Source organism: Canis lupus, chromosome 18, assembly GCF_048164855.1.
Source record: "Canis lupus baileyi chromosome 18, mCanLup2.hap1, whole genome shotgun sequence".
Taxonomy (NCBI): Eukaryota; Metazoa; Chordata; class Mammalia; order Carnivora; family Canidae; genus Canis; species Canis lupus.
This window is the reverse complement of record NC_132855.1, coordinates 54,269,181-54,273,350: the sequence shown is the minus strand read 5'-3', so window position 1 is coordinate 54,273,350 and position 4,170 is coordinate 54,269,181. Positions and strand designations below refer to the sequence as shown.

Below are 4,170 nucleotides of genomic sequence, written 5' to 3'. Positions count from 1 at the left end.
CCACAAAGTATTTTTGGCGGGAGTGGGGGCACATAATGCAACCTGTAACACCCATAGAAGATGCGTGGCAGCTGAGTGCCGCGTCCCTGCGGAACTGTCCAGACTGCATTTCCAAGCAGCCTGGCCGAGCTGACCGGCTTCCAACTCCGTTCTCACAGGTAATTTCACAGGCAGCCTGCAACTCACACCTGGCTCTCCCATCCGAGCAGCCTGTTACCGCACGGTGTGGTGAGACACATTTTCCAGGTGTCACAGGACAATCCAACATGTGGCGGGGCAGCTTCAGCCAGCGGGTGTAGACAAGCCTCCCCCTATCACATCCACACGGTCTTGGGGAGACTTGGGCGCTCCCTGGGCTTTTTTCCTCTTCTTCTTTTTTTTTTTTTCTCCTTTTCTTATGTCTCTGAGCCACACAACCCACGCCAGACACTCCACGGGGGTAGTTCCAAGGAGAATTCTCTCAAGATCTATTGCCCAAAACCCACTTACTGTCTGACACAGCCATTTTTATTCCTCTTAGAGTCCGTTTTTGCATTGCTGACTCCAAGAATGCTCATTAATTATTTGAGACACCACTATTAAGTCGACACAGTGATTAATCTGATAATCCTCTTTATGAAATTACCTCTGAAATGCTAACTTTTCATCTTTTGAAACTCACTGTGTAAATTACTCTGAAGATTACATTGTCCCAGCTTTTGCCTCTGTAAATCTTAATGGCAGTTTTTTGCCAAAAGCAATAAAAGCTGTCCTGAATTGATCAGGTCCATCAGGAAAGAGGCAGGCAGGCAGGAAATTGAGGGTGACAGGCTGCAAGTGGGGGTTTGTCTGACGGATTGGTAGAGCCTGCTGTTGCTGGTTGGCCACCAGAGGCTCTGCGTCAATCAGGGGACCCGTGGTAGTCTCAGGGGGCACGAGGACAGGGGCCCCTGGTGGCAGGTGTCAAGGCTCCTTGACAGAAGAGTCAGTGTGGTTCTAAGAGATGGGTCCCTTCCCACTTGTCCCCACCACCCTCCCTGCGTCTCCTCCCAGGGCACCTCCCCAGTATCTCAGCACAGGATAGAGACAATGCCTGCCCTCCTGGCACTTCCATTCTGACAGAAGAAGTGGACAATAAACAAGATAAATGACAAATGAGAGGGTGTTGCATTCGGAGGGGAGAGGATAAGGGAGAACTAGTCGTGGTGGCAATAATGCAATTTTAAACCAAGGAATCAGGGAAGGCCATGTTGCCTCCCTCACCTCACCCCAGCCCTGGCTCTGCTTTGTTGAGAAGATGACATTTGAGTAAAGAACTGCAGGAGGGATCCCTGGGTGGCGCAGTGGTTTGGCGCCTGCCTTTGGCCCAGGGCGCGATCCTGGAGACCCGGGATCGAATCCCACATCAGGCTCCTGGTGCATGGAGCCTGCTTCTCCCTCTGCCTGTGTCTCTGCCTCTCTCTCTCTCTCTGTGACTATCATAAATAAATAAATAAAAAAGGAGAATTATTTAAAAAAAAAAAAAAGAACTGCAGGGGACAGACTGGCCATGTGGCTACTGGAGAAAGAGCCTTCCAGGGCACAGCCAGTGCCATGGACCTGACATGGGAGCCTGACTGATGAAGGAACGGTGAAGGGGAGCTGGAATAGGAGGAGCAAAGGGGCAGCAGCAGGATGAAGGTCACAGAAGTTTGGAATCTGTGGGCCATGGAAAGAACTCAGTAAACCTGGCACTTTGGGGTGTTTCATCGATCCTGTCTTCTGCTGGCGTCCCCTCCCACCCCTGGGTCCTGTCCTGAAGGCGTCTCCAGGCCCACCACAGCATCTGAGGGCTCACGCTATGAGAACGGTGTGGGCCGCACAACGTGTGGGTGAGCACTCACTGGTCCTATACCCCATTGCCAGGATTCTCTATATGACTGTTGGGAAACTGAGGCAGCTCCCTCCAACCTCCCACAAAGCATTGCTGCTGCTGCTTTTGCTGCTGCTTCTCTGGGCTGAAGCCATCCAGGTTCTTTCTGCTTGGCAGGAGCAGGAAGCTGACCACCTCCCGCCTCCCTTTGTCCTGGGTTTTCTCCCATCCCTGCCTAGACAGGTGAGAGGCCCCCCACCCCAAGCCTCTAGGGCAGATTCCTGAGATGGAGCAGGCCTCTGATGAATCTTAATATGATGCCTGGAAACCAGAAGAGGTTTCTGATGGCCACAGGTTGCTGCTGAGAGAAGTCCTCAGTGCGTAGGAGAGTTGTGGTCAGCAGCGGGACAGTGACATGGCGAAGATGACAGCCCCTGTCCTCTGGGTGAGGGGCGGCCCCTGGGACCCCCGGCCCAGCAACCCGTGCAGAAACTGTCCTGTTATTCTATCACACTCACTGCTTCACCAAAAGGATGGCTTTCGCACAGTCACGGTGCCATACTGATGTGCCCGCCTTCCAGGAGCAGGAAGGAGGTTCAGGAGAGGCCCGGAGGTGTCTGCAAGGAGCACGGAAGGGCAGCCGGCGGCTCCCTGAGCGGCTGGAGAACAGTGGGCTTCTCTGTGCAGACAAAACCTGTTTTTGGCCTGGAGGCTCTGGATCCAACATCTGTGGCTGCCCTTTGGCTGAGCGGCCCCACGGAAGGCTCCTCTGGAAAGGGACAGACAGGTGCGCACTTGGGGAGGTTCTGCGATCTCTGTTTTCTGCTCCCCGGCGGTGAGGACTGAGCTGCCCATCGACAGCTGTCGCGGCAGCCAGCGCGGTGGCTTTTTGGTGTGTCCCTGGCCCTCCCGCCCCACTGCGGCTGCACCGATGGCGCCGGACTCCTCGCCTCCCCTCCTCTCCATCCCAGGCCCTCACCATGTTCCAGAACAATCCCCCATCGTGTGCACGCTGAAGGGGCCCGTCTCTCAGTTGCTTTGCTAGCGAGCCTTTTCTTCCCCTGAAGCACATCCAAGAGAGCTCGGCTGCCCTCTGGGTTGCCATGGAAACAGAGCATTCTTCCTCTCTCCTCTCCTGTTTACCTTGGTCAGGGACTGCGGCAGAAAGCAGCCAGTCGCTGAAGGAGAGGGAGGGCGGGCCTGGGGGGGGGGGGCAGCCGCTCTAAACCAGATCATTCCGGCTCGGTGCGGTCCCCCGCTCCGCTCCCGAGAGGCTCTCAACTAGGCGTGGGCTGTGGATGGAGGCCCTGGGCCCTGGATGAGTGCGGGGGTGCCGCTGCCCCCCCAGGGTCCACCCCGCCTCGGCCTCGGTGCAGGGCTGGCCAGCTGCTCCCTACACGGGGGCGCCCGCCAGGCGCGGGGGGCGGCAGCGCACGTGCAGGCCCGTTCGTGCCCTGGCCCAGGGCACCCTCGCTCTGCCGCACCCCAGCCCGGGCCTCCTATCAGAGGGCCCCCGGCCTCTTGCACCCTCCCCGCGCAGCCCGAGGGGTCGCTTCGTCCTCTCCGGCTTCCGGCTTCCAACTTGCAGTTGTTCTTAGAATGAAAACCGAACGGTGTGCCCGGCCTGCTTCTCCTCCCCTGCCCACCCGCCTCTCCCCGCGGGGTCCTTCCTTCTCCTTCCAGAAGACACCAGGAGCGGGGGGTGGGCTTCGTCTGCAGCGCCCCGGCCCCTGCGGTAGGGACATTCCCCGCATGCGCCTGCTGGCTCCTGCTGCGTGTTCACGGAGGCCTCGGAGAGGCTCCCCCGCTTCTCGGCGTCCGGCAGCTCGTGGTCATTCCCAGCAGCCTCCTCAGCGGCCTTCCCGGGCTGTCTCCCCGCTCCCGCCTCCCTCGGAAGCTCCCTGAAGGCAGGGATGCTCGGGCCGCCGGGGGGCCGCGGCGCCTACTAGGGGCTCAGGCAGTTCCGGGCCGCCGGGGGGCCGCGGCGCCTACTAGGTGCTCAGTTCCGGGCCGCCGGGGGGCCGCGGCGCCTACTAGGTGCTCAGTTAGTTCCGGGCCGCCGGGGGGCCGTGGCGCCTACTAGGTGCTCAGTTCCGGGGCCGCCGGGGGGCCGCGGCGCCTACTAGGGGCTCAGGCAGTTCCGGGGCCGCCGGGGGGCCGCGGCGCCTACTAGGTGCTCAGGTAGTTCCGGGGCCGCCGGGGAGCCGTGGCGCCTACTAGGTGCTCAGTTCCGGGGCCGCCGGGGGGCCGCGGCGCCTACTAGGTGCTCAGGTAGTTCCGGGGCCGCCGGGGGGCCGCGGCGCCTACTAGGTGCTCAGTTCCGGGGCCGCCGGGGGGCC

At 60.1% G+C, this 4,170-nt stretch overlaps 1 long non-coding RNA gene across 1 annotated transcript; it reads right to left on the bottom strand.

Annotated features, from left to right (window-relative positions):
* Nucleotides 1-485: 485 nt before the first annotated feature.
* LOC140609260 (uncharacterized) lies at nucleotides 486-3,101 on the bottom strand. The gene is made up of 2 exons (XR_012011169.1): nucleotides 2,811-3,101; nucleotides 486-2,600 (listed from the first exon to the last, which is right to left on the bottom strand). It is a non-coding gene; the product is annotated as an uncharacterized lncRNA (long non-coding RNA).
* Between the last annotated feature and the right edge of the window lie 1,069 nt (nucleotides 3,102-4,170).